This window comes from Heterocephalus glaber, unplaced genomic scaffold (assembly GCF_053883595.1).
Source record: "Heterocephalus glaber isolate CG9 unplaced genomic scaffold, H.glaber_assembly_v1.0 deba00001606, whole genome shotgun sequence".
NCBI lineage: Eukaryota > Metazoa > Chordata > Mammalia > Rodentia > Bathyergidae > Heterocephalus > Heterocephalus glaber.
The window spans coordinates 40,887,257-40,906,471 of NW_028258377.1; the positions used below are offsets into that span (position 1 = coordinate 40,887,257).

The window sequence follows — 19,215 nt, forward strand, 5'->3', positions numbered from 1 at the left end:
TCCTGTGTTCCAGACTAGACGCAGCTCTCATTCCCAGCCCTGTCCCTGCCTGTCCCCAGCCTGTCTCTGCGAAGATGAAGGTCGGCCCACACGGAAAGGCAGTCTGGATCCTGAGACATTCCCGAGCAGCTGCCCTGTTCTGGACCCGGGCTCCGGAAGTGTCATCATGCAAAGAAAACAAACCCACGTGCTAGGTCAGAGTCCTGTTATCTGCTGCCAAGTGCGTGCCTGATAGACACACCGGCTTCCAGACCGCACCCCTCCTGAGCTCCTACCATGGCCTTTCAGATTTGTTTCGTTACTGTTGCCAAAAACAGTGTAACTGAGCTCTAACTACCAGGGCCCAAGTTGAGAGGGCTTCCCACCACCCTGCTCCCTGACCACAAGTGAGTCCTAGCTCAGCCTGTGCCTTCTAGCTGCCCCTCCTGTCCTGTGTGTCCCCTTTGCCAGCCAAGGATGCAGGTGCCTGGAGCATCTCTTAGCCCTGCAGTCCCTGAACCATGGCATCAGCTCAGGAGGGTGATGCGTGGGCTGCACAGCCCGACAGTGAGAGGAGACCCCGGGCAAGCTGCAGCCACCTCTCGTGCACATGTGAGGACGTGTTCAGGCTGGCTGGGACCACCCCGGGCCCCCTTTCTCTGGTCAGTCCCAGCTGATGTCTGGGGGACCTCCACGCAAAATAGAAAGAGTGAGGGGTTCTGACAGAGAGATTTACACCATTTTTGCTGAGCCTGTTGACCTGGTTAGGATTTAGTATCATTGCTTTTTAGGAATCCAGTCCCTATGAGGAATCTCTAGTGATCCTGTCTTAGGCAAGGCCCAGGAGACGGCTAGTTTTTCAGCTGCTTTAAGCTAAAAGCATGGGAGAGGGAGGGGTCTTTTTAGGGGCAGCAGCAGCAGAGGAGTCCCCGCCTCAGCCCATGTGCTTTCTGCTAAAGGAGTCTGAAAGTGCCCAAAGCCAACCTCAGAGACACCCTGAGGCTGATGCCTGAGGCTTTCGCTCCCCAAGTTGCAGTTTACAAAGTCGTCTGCACCGAAACTTCTCCTGAGTCACACGGTAACCCTTAAATTCAGAGCCCTACTGTTCTTCCTCATTTTAGACAGGAAGACTGAGTCTCAAGACATTTAATTGGCTTGGCAAAGACCACATGCAAGTGAACGTGTGCGCGGGACTTAGTGTTTATCTCTCCCTGAATTTCTCACTGAACCCCTAATTCTAAGTGGGATCGAGGTGTCTGGAAACGGGGACAGCAGTGCAGCAGTGAGGGTGAGGCAGGCAGGACAGGTGGGTGTCCCTGTAAGGACAGGTGTGAGTGCCTTGTCTCTCCCGCATGGAGCAGCCAGGGACAAGGCCCTCTCCAGGCCCTGACCTAAGACTTCCAGCTCCAGAAAGTGGCTCTAAGAGCCTCCCCACCACGATGACTTATCGGAGTGAGCTGAGCCTGGCCAGAGCCTCTCACTGAGTCCCTGGAGCGAGAGGGGGAAGCACCTTACAGGGCACTGTGAGGACAGGCAAGATTGCACCTGTCACGGTGGCCTGGCAACCAGGCTTCTCAGAGTCTGTATATATGAACCATCATTTATACTGTGGTAAAATATACATCACATAAAGTTCACTGTTTTAACTCTGACTAAGTGTACAGTTCAGCAGCATTAAGTGCGTTCACATTGTTGGACAACCCTTACCACCATCCATCTTCCTGAACTGAAACCCTGTTCCAGTTCACTCCATGGCAACTCCCTGCTGTGTCTGTGTCTAGCTGTCCCCCCAAAACCTCATGCACTCATAGGCGGGGCTTTTTGGAGGTGGCTGGATCCAGTGTGTGCTGCTGGGATTAATGGTGCATGATTACTAAATTAGTTCACTGATTGGTTTGGCATAGTTCTAGGTGTGGACAATGGGAAGGCCCACCCTGGGGTGAGTGGCACCACCCAAAGGGTGGGTAACCCGGAAGGCCTAAAAGGGAGAGGCAGGCTGCTGCTGCTGCTTCACTGCTTTGCTGCCTTCTGCCTACCCTGCCATGGACTGTTTCTCCTCCGCCGTGCCACCCTGCCTTGGACCTAGCCGACTACGGACTGAAACCTCTACAAACTGTGAGCCAAAATAAACCTCTCCTCCTTTAACTTTAGATGTTGGATAATCTGTCTCAGCAATGAAAGAGAAACTCAGACAACCCCAACCCCATCACCCTAGCCTCTGGCAACCACTGCTCCACTCTCTGTCCCTAGAAATCTGGCCACTCTGTGCAGCTTGTGTAAGTGGGCTCACACAGTATTTACCCTCTCATGGTCTCCTTATTTCACTTGGCTTAATGTCCTCAAGCTCATCCATGTGCCAGAGTTTCCTCACTTTCTGTGTCTTCACACAACACTGCACGTGTCCCTTCATCTGTGCGACAATGTGTCATCATCACGTGAGCAGAGTGAGGGTGAGGTGTGCCTCCGCTTCCCATCCTTGCTCACTCTGCAGAGCTCGGTGCACTCCATTTCTCCCAGACACATGCATGCACGGAGCGGCACCAGAGGCCACGCCTGTCCCCCATCCCCAGCGAACAGCCCTTTGTTGTTTGTTTCCCTTCTCACTTCATCAGGGACCCACAGTTTTGTAAAATACACTGAAATGATGAAGCAGGAGAATAAAATTAAAAAAACAAAAAGATATTAAAGTATTTGCCCATTTTAAAAAAATTAGACTCAGCAGACAAAATTACTGAGTAAACTGCTAAAACATTTCCAAATATTCCCAATTTGTACTCTAACCCTGTTACAGACCCTTAAAACCAACCGCTCAAGGTCGAGGGCTGGCACCGTTTGCAAGCTGTGCTTTGAACAGCACTGCCTGAAGCAGCACTTCACAGCGAGGAACGAGGAACGCAGCAGCTAAACGGCCACAGTGGGGACCTTGCCGAGTGCACTGTGGGCTCCACATTAGGGTCTGGCTATAAAAAATAATGAAGCACAGGCGTCAGCAGTTCCACTCCTAGGTGAACCCCAAGAGAAGTGAAACCACATGTTCCCATAAAAACCTGTCCAAGAATGTTCATGGCAGCATTATTCCTGAGAGCTAACAGGGAAACTCAAAACGCATGAGCATGAGTGAACAGAGACTGTGGCACATCCATACAACAGAATAGCACTCGGCTGTAAACAAGAGGAAGAACTGACGTGCTGTAACACGGGCGTGTCCGGACAGCACACTGCGAAGGAAAAGAAGCCAGGCACAAGAGGTCACAGCCAGGCAAAATGTTCAGGACACAGAGCAGAGAGGAGCTCAGCGACGCCAGCGTGCAAGGCCGGGCGCGACAGGGTGCTTGGTGGGCGACACGGGACAGCTTCTCCGTGGGGAGGAGAAGTGTTCCAGAAGCTCTGCTTCTAATAAAAACACGGGGCCCTAATAAAAGCACTCACCTCACATGCACGAGCCCCTGGCTTCATCTGCAGCTGCCCCACCACAGCAATCATTCAATTTTCTACTTCAAGCAGATTAGTTGCGCAGTATGTGAATTCTATCTCAACAAAGCTGTTATAAAAAAGAAGTAGAGTTCTGCTGCTATTAAAACAATTGAATTACTTACTTAAAACCTAAAGAAAATGCTAGACCTGGGTGTTCTCATCAGGGAATTCTTTCGGTTAAGAAAAAGGCAACACTTAAGCATAACACAGCTATTTCCAGAGAACAGAAACTAATCCCAGACCTGTTTTACAATCATAGCCTTGATGCCAAAACCTGACAGCAGGAGAGAGGTCGCCAGACCATCCCTCCCCAGAGACTGCACTGTCTCACGACAAACGTTAGCAAATGCGTCCAGCGGCACAGCAGGGCAGCCAGCCCGCGGGGCGCTCCAGGAGTGCAGGCTGCTCGGTTCTGACATCGGCCTGTGTGAGTCCCACGGTGACGGTCGGAAGACAAGGCGGAAAAGCCTCCTCCTCGTACAGAGGCAGAAATATCACTGGCGTGTTTTAATACCCACTTGCAACTTTTTTTAAAGCACCTCTTGCTGCTTCCTCCGAGTTCAGTTACAAAACCAGGACACATGCTCCTGCCAGCTCCATTCGGCCCTCTCAACATCCCTGCCAGAGCGAGGAGCCAAGGGAGAGAAACAAAGGCTTAGAGGGATTGGCAAGGGACAAATGAAGCTCTATTTATAGAGCCTATAACAAAATACATGGAAAATCTCAACGGCTATTAAACCATGAGAAGTAAGAGATGAATGCGCAAGGTCACCAGATACAACACCCATAAGAGGTCATCCACAGCACAGAAAGCGGAATTTTAAAACAGCATCAAAAGACTAAATTCCTAAGTGTGACTCTAATGGGACGTATGAGGCCTCCACTGAGAACTATGAAGTGTCATTAAATACTCAGCTGCGAGGAGTGCAGACTCTGCCACAATGTCACTGCTCCCTTAATGCCTCTGGGTTCAGTGAATCTCACAGGCTTCTTTCAGTTTAGTTTTGTTGTTATTATTTTTAGAAATTGGTAAAATGATCATAAAACTTGTATGGCATTTTGGCGCACATCTGTAATCCTAGCTACTAGCGAGGCTGAGGCAGGAAGACTGCAAGTTCAAGTCCAGCTCAGGCAACTTAGTGAGATCCTGTCTCAAAAAAAAAAAAAAAAAAAGCTGGGGATGTAGAGCACGTACCTAGTACGTGCAAGGCTCTGGGTTCAACTCTCAACACCATGCAACTTTTTAAAAAAACACAGAAATGCAAATGCCCAAGAATAGTCAGGGGAATCCTTAAGAACAGAACATGATTTGATATCAACATTTAATATGAGTTTTTGTTAATTAAAATAAAGTAGTATTGGCATATGGATAGAAAAGAAAGTCCAGAAATAGACCTGAAAGGACTAAAAGAAAAAAGACAGAAAGAGCCGAGTGCTGGCAAGAAAGCAAGGAATTGGAATTCTCCTACATGCTTGGTGAGACTACCATCCTCTTTCAGAAACAATGTGGCACTGTTTACTAAAGTTTAACGTATCTTCTGCCCAGAAATTCCACTGTAAGGTATAAACACAACAAACAAATACACAAGATTGCTCATAGTGGTACTGTTCATAACAGCCAAAAAATAAATGCACGTCCACGTGTCCGGCAACAGCACACATAAAAAAAATAAATGAGCCACCCACATCCACGAGCAGTGTGGAGGATCAGACGGACAGAAAGCTGAGCTGAAGTCACATGAGAGTTCACGCCAGAAGCCTCTATTCACGCAATGCCCGAGCAGGCCACATAGTCTGTGCTGAGCAGCACTGTTCGCACCGTGGCCCGGGCACCTGGCCGCTGGTCCTGCGCTGTCTCTTGACCTGCATGGGTGCGTCTTGTTGGTAGATATCATCAGGCTGCACACATACGATGAGTGTTATTGCCTGTGGACTGTTACATTTTGACACAAAATGTTTTTCAAATGAGGCGGGGGTGTGAAATGGTGACAGAAGCTCCAGATGGGGGTAGAGATAGCAGCTCAGTGAGGCTCTCCAGCTCCTAAGAAAGGGCTGAGCTGGCCAGCTGGTCCCTCTGACCCTGGCTGAGATGGCTGGAAAGCAGGACAGGAAGACCAGAGTCAGAGGAGCTGGAAACAAACCAGGACTCTTTTACACTGGAAAGGCTGAAAACTGCTCGTGTAAGCCGGGTATGGTGGCGCACGCCTGTGATCCCAGCACTCGGGAGGCAGAGGCAGGAGGATCACCAGGAGTTCGAGGCCAGCCTGGGCTACAAAGTGAACTCAGGGCCAGCCTGAACACAAAGCGAGACCTTGTCTCAAACAAAAAACAAAAAACAAACTGCTGGTGTGGAGCAGAATGTGGAAAATGACCAGGGGAGAAAAAGCAACAGGTGGGTGCTCTGGAAGGAGAGGGGCAGGGCAGGAGGACGGGAGGAAGGCTGAGAGCAGCTCCGCCCGCTGCCTTTGCTCACTTTTCAGTGTAAACTTAAAGCTCCGTGGGAGAACGAACGGCCTGCAGGTCGGAGCCACCCAGGACCGGCTGCCAGGGAGCCGGGCCTCTGTGGGCTCAGCCCTGCGCCCAGGGGATCCAAACCCCTGCACCCCACTGTGGGCCGTGTGCGCCAAACATGTACACTCTCTGTTCGCATCACCATTCCCTACACCGCACAGCGTCACACCACGTGGGCCGCGTCTGTACCGCACAGGCGGCACTGAGGGTCCAGCCACGACACAGCCTGCGAGGATGCGCGTGTCCTACACAAACCCTGAACGTCTAGCAGAGGGGACTGAGCTCTGGGGAGCGGGATTGACTGAAACCCAAACAATTTTTAGGAGCACACCAGACCTGTGTTATTTTACTTCTGTAAAAAGGAAAATGTGTGTATCTGTGTAAGCATAGAAAAAGTCTGACACGATGCAAACTGATAAAACATTTACATTCCAGGGCATGGGATTGGATGGAACATGTGGAAGACATTTAAAAAAATTAACCTGCCTTTTTTTGCTGTTCATGTGTGACAGGGTCTGGCTATGTAGCCCAGGCTGGCCTTGAACTCACAGAGATCCTCCCACCTTGGCTTCCCAAGTGCTGAAGCTGTGCTTTTCAAAGGGAGTGGAAAGTGGGATAGTTTTAAGAAGCACAGTTTGCATTATTTCATTCATTTTCTTTGCTTATTTGTTTGTTTTTTGAGACAGGGCCTTGTTCTGTTACCCAAGTTTGTCTCAAACTCCTTGGCTCAAGTGATCCTCCTGCCTCAGCCTTCAGCATAGCAGAGTAGACATGTGCCACGGTCCCAACAATACACGTGTGTAGTTTTTAATGAAAGGCCATCCTGCTAAGAAGACTGGGCAGGGCCTCTGAGGGCTGGTGGGGCACTGCCAGGGAGGGAACGGGCCACACTGGTTAGAAGGGAAGCCACCTTGCCAGTCCCAACAGGACCTGGAGCGCAGCTGTTGCCCCACAGGGGACGAGGTCTGAGCCCCACTGCAGGGTGGGCACACATCCGCAGGCTCCACCCCTCCACCTGCTTCTGCCGGACACCATCACAGACGGGCAGTCAGAAAGCCGGCTCCCCCGGCTCTGGAGAGGCCCACAGTCAGGGCTCGCCGGATTCACGTGCGTGGGTCTGCTTCCCGGGAGTGGCGGAAGGCCAGAGCTCCTGGTCTCTGCGCCCTCGGGGGCCCCCGCACCCAGCCCTCACCCCCACCCCGAGTCCCGGGGGCTTTGGATGTCAGCATGGGAAAGGGGGCACGAAGACCCGACAGGAGCAGCTCTCAGCTCAGCCCTGGCGGGAGCTCCAGAGCCTGGGGGAACAGGACACGGGGGCAGACTGCAAGGCGCAACCCGAAGTTGGGGGCTGCAGGGCATCCCGTCCTCCTAGAAATGAGGCCCAGCTTCCACTGTGGAGGCCGGGTGGAGGCCCTCGCCCCCGAGGGGCCCTGCCCACCGCACAAAGAGAGCTGGGGCCAGGGCCAGACCACTCAGCAGCCACAGCCCAGACCCGGCCCAGCCCAGTCACGGCCAGAAAGCAGGCGGCACCGGCCCCAGACCTCTGGCAAACACCTCCCCAACATCGCCTGACGCTGTCCCACCTGTGAGACAGGAGCCGCCTGGAGCTGACGCTCAGGAGTGGTCACTACCACCAGGGCACGCGTGCTGCCCGCATGCTCTCTGAAGTGCAGGCTGGGGCCAGGCGTGGGCCCCCCACCAGCACGCACGGCCCTGGGGTCCCTCCCAGCACCATGACAGAGAGATGGCAGGAGATAGGTAGGTAGTAGATGGTTGATAGGTCGATGATAGATGACAGGTAGGTAGGTAGGTAGGTAGATGCATGGCAGGGCATTGTTTAGACAGCAGCCCTGGCTGGGGCTCCAGCCTCTCTCGGAGGAGACAGCTCCGAGCCTGGGCAGTGGCCACAGGGCGTCCTCTGCTCTGTGGACTGTCCTTTCCAGCAAGCTCCCACCCCTCAGAGCCCCGACCCCATGTGGGCTACTTGTAGAGAAATGACAGGCAGTAGGTCGCTGTGGCCTCACGGGGAGGCGGCTCTCCCAGCACCCGTGGGGTGGGTGTGGACACTTGGGGTGACAGGAAGAACAGGCTTTGACTGCCTGCTGACATCACATGGCAGCAGAAGGGATCTCAGGTTCCAGGGTCCCGAGGAGCTGGAGCTGTCCTGTCCCTCTCTGAGGGAAAGTTTGCTGCGGTGCCTGGCACATGTGAACACTCTGAGCAGAGAGGACTTTCCTTCCTGCGGAGAGGCAGGGACAGCACAGGGTGCCCCTCTTACGCTGAGCCCGCTCCGGGTATCCGCCCCCTGCAGATGACCTGCACTGGACGCTCCCCAGCTCCTGAGCCACCGTGCGCTTCTCAGGGAGGACGTGCTGGTGACTGCTGTGCCACACGCCCAGGTTTACCTCGGCACATGCTCCAGACTGGGCTGCGAGGCACACCCCACCTCCCAGCACGCACAGGACAGGGATGAGGAGGCGGCAGAGTCCTGGAGCGCATGGAGCCACCCACACCAGTCCCTCCGCGGCCCACACAGCGTGCTGTGCCCATGGGAGAGAGGCTCATCGCAGCCCTCCACAGAAGCTGCTGGCAGATAGGTGGTGCAGGGCCCGGCAGTGCCAGCTGGGCTCTCTCCTTGCTCAAGCCCAGGGATACAACCCTGAAAGCACGGGGGCAGCCACTCCCGGGGCTTCTCGGTCCCAGAATGCCCACCTGCCTCACCTCCTCCCTCCTGCACTTCCCCAGTGCTTCTCCTTTTGGCTGACTCTGCCGGGTACGTCTGTTGCTAGTGCCCACCTTGCTCACCCTCCCAGGCCCCGCCAGGACAGCAGAGCTGAGTCTGCCCTCGGAGCTGGCCCTGCTGGCTCCTGCCAGGTGTGGCTCCCAGGACTGAGAGGTGGCAGGATCCCAGGGTCTGCCAGGGCAGGAGCAGCTGCAACACAGGGACCTGCAGTAAGACCGGGAGCTGAAGGGAAAAGAGCATTTCCACTAGGCTGTACAACACAGCAAGGGAGGGGCATCAACCAACCACAACGCAGAGTGACAGGCACAGGCTGGGCGGGACCTCGAAACCAGGGCCGCTAATTCTGCTGGGGAGAAAGGAATGTTCGCCGAAGAGGTGAGATTGAGCCGGGCCTCAGAGAACGAATCCCTTTTTAAACTTCTCCCTTTAACTGACATTCGGCTGTACATATTCAGGGCCCTGGGAGATGTTTCCGTATATTGCGCTGTGTACTAATCGAATCAAAGTGTTCAAGATCTCCATCACTGCTCACATTTATCATTTCTCCGTGGTGAGAACATCCAAACGCCTCTTCCAGCTATTTGGAAACAGCTAGTTATTGCCGATGGAGTCACCCCACTGTGCCGAGCAGCCCAAGCTTGCTCCTCCTGCCTCCTGCCACTCAGCGCCCGCCGGCCCCTCTCCCCCGCCCCGAGTCCCACCCAGCCTCTGGTAAGCACTAGTCTCCTGCACTCTGTGAGCTCGGCTCGCTCAGATTTCGCCCGAGTGAGTCATGCAGGAGTTCTCTGTCCCTGGCTCATTTCACTTCCTGTCCCCCAGCTTGGCCCACCGCCACTGTGAGGAGTGAGGCCAGCCGCTTCCTCCCGAGCGGTCCAGTTTCCTTTATCCTCCTCCACCTGTGCACATGTAGGTTGACCCCACCCTGCCACTGTGAACGGGGCCACAGGACGGGAGATAACCGCAGGTCGGCAGAGGGTGCGGTGGGGAACCGAGTGCTTCCTTGGGGGAGTGAAGGCCACCGGTCTGAGATGGGTTCAGAGGACGGGGGAGTGAGCTTGGGACATCCAGGGGACACTCGCTTCCTGCCCAAAGGCTTCTCAGCCCGCACTCGACCCCGCTGCCTGAGGAAGACGAAGGCCAATGAGGGTCTGAAGCAAGGTGGCAGTGGAGAGGACCCGGTCAGGTCTTGGGGACTGGGACCAGGGGGCTGCGCGGCTGGGGAGGAAGAGGCGGAGGCAGGGGGCCAAGCTGGGAAGCGAGAGGCAGCCAGCGCAGGGCGAAGGGCGAGTCCAGGCCCAGATGCACACGCAGCGCTGCGGCACAGGGCTCTGCGAGGGGTTACAGGTGAGACAAGCGTTTAAAGCTGTGAGCTCTGAGTGAAGCATCATGTGGGGGTCACGCTAGCTGGGTGGCAGCTCTACACGACACACAGGCCGATTCCAGGGAAGAGCCTGGAGCTGGGGCTCATGGCCCTCTGCAGGCTTTGTCCTTGCCAGCCTCCACGTTAGGTGAGCAGAGTCAGAAAAGCATGTATTGCATATATACATCCACACAAGGCATACACACAGCAGACTTCAAACTCCTGAGCTCGAGGATCTTCCTGCCCCAGCCTCCCAAGTAGCTGGGACTACAGATGTGTACCACACGTCTGGCTTGGTCCCCAACTTACGATGGCTTGAGCATTCCACTTTACGATGTACAAAACGTGACACACTGAATAGAAACCATGCATCAAATTTTGAATTTTGATTTTTTTCGAGGTACTACAGGACTTTCACCCCCAGGCTGTGACCCCAAAAAGCCTCTGGCTTAGTGAAATGATGCCCAGAGCAAACTCCGCCGGGCTGAGAAGCAGTCGCTGTTTCATGGCCTGTGACCAGTGCCACACGTGTGAAGTCCAGTGTAGCTCGGGACTTTCTGACCCATCCATCCAGCTGCCCACGGCTCTGGCGCTCACCCCGAGTCTCCGTCCATGTGGGAGATTCTCCGTAAGACCAGGAGCAAGGGCCCGAGTCGCCCCGACACGGAGCTCGCCCCCAGCAAAGGCAGCTGCACCCTAAGTCCCCTGACGTGGGGGACAGACACGCAACACGCTGTGCTACAGAGCTGCTCGACACCTCAGTGGACAGCTGCCCTGTCACCCAGCAGGTGGCACCTGCAGCCAGGCCGAGTCAGGGCGTTTCTGGTCTTATTTCCTGTTACAGGGAAATCCCTGTGCAGGGAAAACAGTCGGTGCCCAATAAATGCTGACCGAGTAGGGCTGTGTTCCAAGGGATGCATTTTCTAACGGACATTCTGCCTTCACATACCCGCAGTCACCTCCCAAGACGAACAAAAGAACCCCTTGATTCCGGAACTGTCTAGAAAATTCTGAGGGGTCTTGCATTTTAGTAGGAGAAGAAAATACCAGAATGGGTGGTCAGCACTGTGTGTCTCTGCCCTTGGTCCAAACTTTTCTGTGCTTTCTAGTAATTCTAAAACATATATGTATTTACAGAAATTATCCTTTTCTTTTAAATTCCAATATTTCTATAGAATCTAATAAATATAATGGGCTCCCTCTGGTGGTCACAAAAAATCTCCAAATCCCCAAGGTCAGAACAGCTAAACTTCAAGATCTTCATTTATGGGCCGTGGTGCATTTGATAATTAACAGAGTCAGAGTGGCTAGACTCTGCCTGAAGAGAAGACTTCTAATTTTTTTTCCATTCATCAGTGGGTCCACAAATTGGCTCGCCAGGCCACTGTCCAAAGCCAGGCTCAGCGTGCTCCCTTCCACACGGGCTCCTCTGGGGCTTCCTGTCTCTGGCTGGGCATCACCTCCCCAGGCTGGCCCCAGTCACTGTGTCCCCTCCCGTGCCTGTCTGTCCTGTCCCATCTGGCCGGGCACCACTCAGAGCTGCTGCGTGCCATCGATCCCTCCAGAGCTCTCCCAGCTTCTCCGGTCTAGGCCCAGGAGCAACAGTGACCCAGAGGAGGCTGTGGCAGGAGCAGTGTCTGCTGCACTGCAGCCTCCCTGAGGTTCCATCCCCCACCTCCCCCGGGGAGCAGAGCCCTGGACACCTGCCACGCTGCCCCCCAGCCCCTCCGAGCTCCGGCCTGGCCTTTGCCCTGGCCCCATGCAGCGCCTCGGCCCCTCGCCTCTGCGGAGGACCCGCGTGCCCACCACTGGCCGGCGCCAACCAGCTCCCGGCTTCCCGGAAGGACCTGGCCCGGCACGATCGCTCCTGCTTGTAGTTTCTGTAGGGTCTGCCCCGTCGCCACCTGCGAGGGCTCCTGAACCTGTGCCAGCCCTTCTAACAACTGGGTTTGCAGTCAGCTCTAACAGTCTTGGCCAACATGGACTAGCATGAAACAGGTTACAGAGATGAATGAATGGCTGAATGTGTGGAGGGGCAGCACTGAGACCACCCCCAGAAGGTTCTGGAGAAAAAACACAAAAGCAAAAGTCAACACACAAACCAAAACATCGGACCGAAATTTTCTCTTTCAACTCGTCCATAAAAAGATACCCGCCTTCTAGGCTTTCCAATTTTGCCATAAACTCAAGTCAGCTGGAATAGAACACTTGTTTTATTTTTTTTTAAGTATCCTTTAAAAAAATTCTACAAAGAACTCAAAAAAGAACTCCTTTTTTGGCAGTCCTGGGGATTGAACCCAGGGCCTTCATGCCGAGCCATCTCCCCAGCCCTTTTCTTTTAATTTTGAGACAAGGTCTCGCTCAGTGACTGAGCTGCCTGGCTGAGCTCACTTTCACCCACCCCCTTGCCTCAGCCCCCCGCCCTGCACTCAGCCTCCCCTTGTAGCAGCACCTAAAAGACCACTGCCTGCCGTTCCCTAAACTCACTCCTCAGCCAACAGTCACAGTGAACAGGCCGAGTAAGAGGCGACTTCCACCTCTTCTGTTCCACACTGTCACATCTGCCATAAGCCACCGATGCGGGGCACCAGGGTCTGGATCTTTCTCTTGTACTTTATGTTTTCTTATGTGGAGTTCACGCCTCTATTCAAACTTCCAGATGTTTTCAACAGAGCTCAGAACTTCCAGCTTCGCCCACTCTGTCCACTCTGTTCTAGTGAAGATTCCGGAACATCTCCCTGTATGCACTCAGGGCACACAACCTGGACAGCACACAGTGCCTCTGAATAACACAAGGCACGAAGGGAATGGAGAACATTCTCACCTTTCCGGAACATCCCTAACCAGGCCAGGGAAGGCTGAGCCCCGTGAGGCGCAGGGTGGAAGGGCAAAAGCACCAGGCCAGGCCCAAGGACTTCGGGATTGGGCGGGCCAGTGTCTCCTCCACCCTGCCTCTCACTGCTGGTATCTGCCTTCGTCACCCACGTTCCAGGGACGACGTGAGTAAAGTCGTCGGGCCTTCGTCCTTCCTTTAGGACATTCCCAGCCAGCCGCCAACCCGTACCCCCTCCCGCCACCGCCCCAGCCGACCCGGCAGCCCCAGCTGAGGACCACAGGTCTGGGTTCCAGGCAGCACTGCTCTCCCCGGGAAGCAGGCAGCGCTGTCGCTCGCTAATGATGTACTCTACGCGGGCCCCCGACAGCCTCCGAGGGAAGTGCCCCAGAAACACCACCCGACGGTGAAAGCGTGGGGCACAGGCGAGCTGCAGACGGGATGTGCGGAAGTGGTGACTTCGTGCCAGGGAGTCTGCTTCCAGATCCACGTCACTGTCACGCTGCCTTTTGGATAAATCTAACACAGGGCTGAGGCAGACCTAGTGTGCTCTGCTCAGGCCCAGAGTCTGTCTAGTGTCCCCAGCGAGGACGCCCGGCCAGGTGGACTGAACTGGAGCAGGACTGAACTGGTCATCCGTGGCTTTGCATTTTCCCAGCTGCCTCTGTTTTTCTTCTCGGAACAGCACCCTGATTTTCCTTGGGGCAGCCACCCTTTCCCACACTTCTAGCAGCACCAACTGTCCTCCAGCCACCGCCTCTCTGTCCTCCCAGAACGATCACGTGACTCACACCAGCCAATCACCTGGCCACCCTCCAGGTGTGTCCACTATTCAGGGGGCGGCACTGCCCCACACCCGGCAAATCAGGGTCAATTCTGGGGCTATTTTTAAAATCATAGTAAAATAAAAAAACATAAAGCTTTCAACTATTTAAAGTACCAGTGGCCCACAAGCTTTGATGGTTCGACTTGTAAGTTTTCAGCTTTACAGGGGTGCGCAAGCATGACACATGCAGTCGGAAACATTCTTTGAAGTTGGAGTCTGGCTCTTCTCCTGGGCTCGTGCTGTGCAGTGCGGGCTCTCATGGGGCTGGCACTGGCAGCCCGGCAGTCACGAGGGGAGAGCCACGCTCCACGGTGCCGTGCTGCCCGGCTGGGAGGGCTGGAAGCATTGAGTGCAGTATTTCACTTACAAGGGGTTTAACGGGAAGTAACCCACGCACACCAAGGGGCATCCATCCGAAGGCGATTCCATGAGTTTAGTGCCCTCCACTTCCAATACTTTTTCATCTTTGCAAACAGACTCTGCACCCATTAAGCAATAACTCCTGTGCTAGGACCACAGAACGGGCGACTGAAACCACGGACATGTATTTTCTCGCCGCTTTGGAGGCCAGAAGTCCAGAATCAAGGGGGCAGCAGTGGTTCCCTTGGAGGTCTCTCTCCGCGGCCCGGGGATGGTCCTCTTCCTGTGGCACCCACCTGTGTCCTAGTCTCTTCCTGTGACATCACCCTGCTGGCATCACATCACTTCCTGGCGTCTCTAAAGTCAGTTATATTCCAAGGCACCGCGGTTCAGGACTTCAACAAACGAATTGCGGGCAGTTCAACCTGCAACGCCCCCTCTCTCCAATTCTGGGACTGGCTGGAAGGGAGGGCAACCTATCTGCTGGGGGTGAGAAGCAGGTGTGACCTACCTGGTGCTATGGGACCCCTTTCCCAAGGAGAGGTCACCCCAAGAAAAGGAGCCGAGAGGCAGCAAGTCCGCGAGCCCAGACAGCGAAGCCGGCCGACCCCTGTGCTCTCCATGTTGTTATCAGATCTGGTGAGTTCTTCCTGTTTTATTCGTGTGGGACATCACAGTATTAACTAACGTTCTGATGCTCGTAGCTTCACCCAAGGGCCCTTCACACAGGAACCAGCAGTCTCCCCAGGGCATGCAGAGCAGGACAGCCAAGATTCAAATCCAGACCGCTCAGGCCCTGAGGTGCTGGCCCTGACCACAAGGCCAGAATGTTCGGAGCACAGTGGAGGCCTGAGCCGTGCTGGCGTTGTCGTCGAGCGGCCTCTGGGCCACGCTGGTTGGCTCCCTCACAGGCGGAGGGCTCCCATCCTTCTATCCCAACTCCCCTCCAGGGCCTGCAGCAGTGCCTGGCTCCTGGTGGGCTTCAGAAAAGAGCAGGAGGAAGTTGAGGTCGAGGGATGCACCTGGCCTTCCCTCCCTGCATCGAGGGACAGGGCAGGGTGGACTGCGAGAAGGAATCTCCCCCAGGAGGGGCTGGCCAGCACACCAGGGTGCCCAGCAGGCCACAGACCCCGCCACCCAGCCAAAGTGGAGCGGCACCTGCCCTCATACACAGCGGGGCACACAGAGAAGCTGCAAACCCCACAGCAGCAATTGAAGACAGCTCCCGCCAAACGTGCACATAGAGCTGGCAGAGCGGCACCCACAGCCAGAAGGTCTCCGACTTGTGGCTTCGAGACAGTGCAACACGCTGCACACCTACACAGCCGTTCCGTTGCTCACTTCCCACTCACCACTCAGTAAGTCACATTAGTCTGTCCAACTGCAATCTGTCCACGTGTCCCAAGATCATCCGGTCGGCCAGGCCCGGTTACCGCGTGCAGGAGGTACCCACAGTCAGTGCATTTCCGGCTACGGGTGCCCCGGCTGACAGAGGCTGCCCGGGATGTGAGCAATGCCAGCCAGGAGCCTCCGCGCTCACGAAGCCTCGGAAATGGATGCCACTGCCACCAATCACTCACTGTGATTTACGTGCAAACCAGTTAAAATGAAATAATTTAAAGCTTCAGCGCCTCAGCCGCACACGGCACATCTCAAGGGCCCCGTGTCAGGTATGACACCAGCCACAATGGCATGCCTGTAACCCCAGTTATCTGTGAGGCGGAGGCAGGAGGATCGCAAATTCAAGCCCAGTCTGAATTTGCCTAGTGACTGAGCAAGAACCTGTCTCAAAATCAAAAACAAAAAAGGGCCAAGATGTGCCCAGTGAGAAGGCTCTAGCTTCAATCCCCAGAACTGCCAAAAAATAAAAATTGTAAAAAGTCACATGTGGCTATAGTATTGGACAGCACACACACAGGGCATCAGCACAGAGTGCCCCAGGCAGAGCTGCTGTCGAAGGACATGCGGCAAAGCCATGAAGGCCACAGGCAGGGCACAGGCTCCGTCATTTTCCATGAAGCTTTTGTAGTACTTGACTTTGAAAAATCAATCATGTTTTACTTCCACTCAAAATAAACATTTTAAACACCTTTTAAACATTTAGATACGTAAGGAAAGAAGGCCTTGAGCTGGGCAGGGTGGTAGATGGCAATAATTCCAGCACTGGGAGCTAAGACAGAAGGTCCATGAGCTTGAGGCCAGGCTAGGCTACTTGTGGAGACTTGGTCTCCACACAGACAAAAAATGGAGCGGACAGAGGGGAGGGGAGGAGAGAGGAGAGCGTGCTGATCTCCCCAGGGCACAGTTATCTCAGGTGTCTCCTTCCTGCTAAGGAGCTGGCATCTGTACACACAGGTGTGCGAGACAGAGCTCCGACACACCAGGTCCCCAGCACCGCCCCACAGCTGGCTCCCACTCATCTTCATTTCCTAGGGCTGCCGCAGCAACACATACCACACGAGGCATCTGATGACAGCAGAAAGTCTTCTCTCCTGCTTCTGCAGCCCAGAAGTTCAGGGTGTCAGCAGCACAGGCTTCTTCTGGGAATCTGAGGGGAAGCCCCATCCCACACCCTCGTCCCTTCTGTGGCATATTCCTTGGCTCGATGCTGGTCACTCCAATCTCAGCTCTGTCCACACATCTCCCTCTTGTCTCTTCTAAGGGCATGAGTCGCTGGATTCAGGTCCCACCCTATGTCCCAGGTGATCACATCTTGAAATCCTAAGCTAAATTACAGCAACTAGTGCCCCTTTTCTGAGATTTCTCTTCCTGCAATTTCAATTACTTGTTGTCAACCAAGCTCTAGAAACATCACAGGGAAATTCCACCCCATTCTGAGTATGTGACGAACTAGCTCTACTTCCTACCTGGGAAATGAATCACCACCCCTCTGTCAGCGAATCCATGCTGTATATACTGCTCGCCGCTTAGTCCACGATAGCTACCTCCCTTGTCACATCAACTATCGGAGCATCACAATGCTTATGTTCAAGTGACCTGTATGGCCTCAAAGGACAAGAGCAGCAATGCTGACAATTCAGGCCACAAAGAAGCCACAAAGTGCTTCCTTTGAGTCCAAGGGTGAGAGTACAGTAAGATGTGTTGAGAGCCCACATTCACATAACTCTTACTACAATGTGCTGTGATAGTTGTTCTATGTTATTAGTTACACTTACTCATCTTTCTGTGCCTAATTTATAAGTTAAGCTCTGCTGTGGATGTGTATATAGGACAAATGACATATATCAGGCTAGACAATGCCCACAGCTTCAGGGCTTCCCTGGGGTCCTTGGAAAGTGCCCTGGACAAGGGGGACCACTGTACACCCGCACAGGCCCCATCTCCACAGAACGTCATGTTCATAGGTTCTGGGACTAGGACCGAGACATCTTTGGGGGACCATGACTCAACCCACTATCCCATCTGCTGGACCAGGGGTGGCAAACCTACAGCACGTGCACCAAAGCGGGCTGTTTGTTACCACTGAAAGCTCTAAAAGGTTCACCATCACTGTTCTAGATTAAGGATGCAAGGCCCAAGAGTCCCTCACTCTCCTGAGGTCACAAAGCTGGTTCAGGGCACACCCCTGCCAGTCGGCCCACCATAGCCGTGGACAAGGGGGATGTGCTATCTTCCTGCTTGAAGCCTCCTTCTGCCACCCAGTCTCAGAGCTCCCTGAACAGCCAATTTCACAGGAGAACCAGCCCCTTCTCTGGCTTCAGGTCTCTGCCGTTGCCTGCTAGGATCTGACAAAGACAGTGTAGTCTCCCTCGACTGTGGGAAGGGGTGCAACGGGTATCTCAGATCAGATGGGGTCCCGAGCTACAGAGGGCGGTCCGCTCCTTCAGTCTCCAAAAGTCTGCAGGGATTTTTGATCAGGGCCGGGAAGATGGGAGCAGGTTCAGGCTGCTGGTGCAGTCCACTGGGTTTGTGTGGCTGAAGGACTCCAGCCTCGAGAGCTTAAGAACACAGAATGCAGACAACAGGAGAACAGCAGCCATGGACATGGTGGGTGGAGGACCCTGCTGAGATCGCTGGGTGCACCTCGGGCCACCACCTGCAGGAAGCTACATCCCGGGCAGAAGTCCCCGAGCCGAGGACAGCACTTCCACCACCAGGAGCAGCGCCTCCCCACAGGGCAAGAGTGCACCCCAAATGCCTCTCAGTAGGATGGGGTTCCTGCCCTGCTGTGCTGATCAAAATCCCAAAAGACACAGTCCTGGAATTCCACAATCCCCAATGTTAAAATCCCACAGAGCAAGAGCCTGAAAGCTTAACCCTCCCTAAAGATCAAAATCCCCAATAATCATAATCGAAAGACTGAAATCCCAAAAGCCACAAGTCTGAAACCACAATTCCCACTGAAAAAGGGAAAGAAGAAAAAAGCTCCATAAGAGGGAGAGAAAGCAGAATTCTGGGGGAGGGATTATGCAGTTTCAGTTGTACACAGGATGGTTGCCAAATCTTTCAATTGTGCCCTACATCCACCCCTTCCAACACAGTGCCATTCATTCCTGCCTTCAAAGAACTGCCCTTGGATGGAGAAGAAAAAGAATTCAACAAGCTCAGCCACCTTCTGAACCAAAGACTCTGGCTGATAGCACCTCATGTGCTGCAGGATATAGGAAATGGGGAGGTGTTTCAGCACGCCTGCTCAGGTTAGGAATCTGTCAAGGAAGGCGGATTTCTTGTATTTACCACCAAGTCTAATCTAGAAAAATGAGGCCTCCTTCTCTCGGGCTGATGGATGTGGTGTCCCCACTTCCGACCAGCCCTCCAACCCATGGTCACCCGGGACCCTCGGAGCCCTTCCAAGTGGTCAGAATGCCCACTGCCCCTACCCTGAGAAGGGCAAGTAGGACACGAGGCTGTCACCAGGTCATGGGCTCAAAATGACCGCGAAAAGGCCCAGGCGGCCGACTCCAGTGCAGTCCTCACTTACTACAGAAACCCTCAGGTTGTGACTCCAAGTTAAAAAAGAAAATACTTGCCCATGTAAAGCACGTGCCTGTGCAGATGTCCCTCAGTTTCCATCAGAGAGTGGCTTCAGGGCTGCCCACCACCTCAAGGTGCCAGAATCTGCAGATGCTCCAGTCTCTACTATGGAACGGTGTAGCAGTTGCCCCAGA

General features: G+C 54.2%; 1 protein-coding gene across 1 annotated transcript in view; it reads right to left on the minus strand.

The window, feature by feature from the left end:
- Col23a1 (collagen type XXIII alpha 1 chain) overlaps positions 1–19,215 on the minus strand; it is a 272,540-nt gene that overhangs the window by 230,262 nt on the left and 23,063 nt on the right. The gene's annotated exons all lie outside the window — the stretch shown is intronic.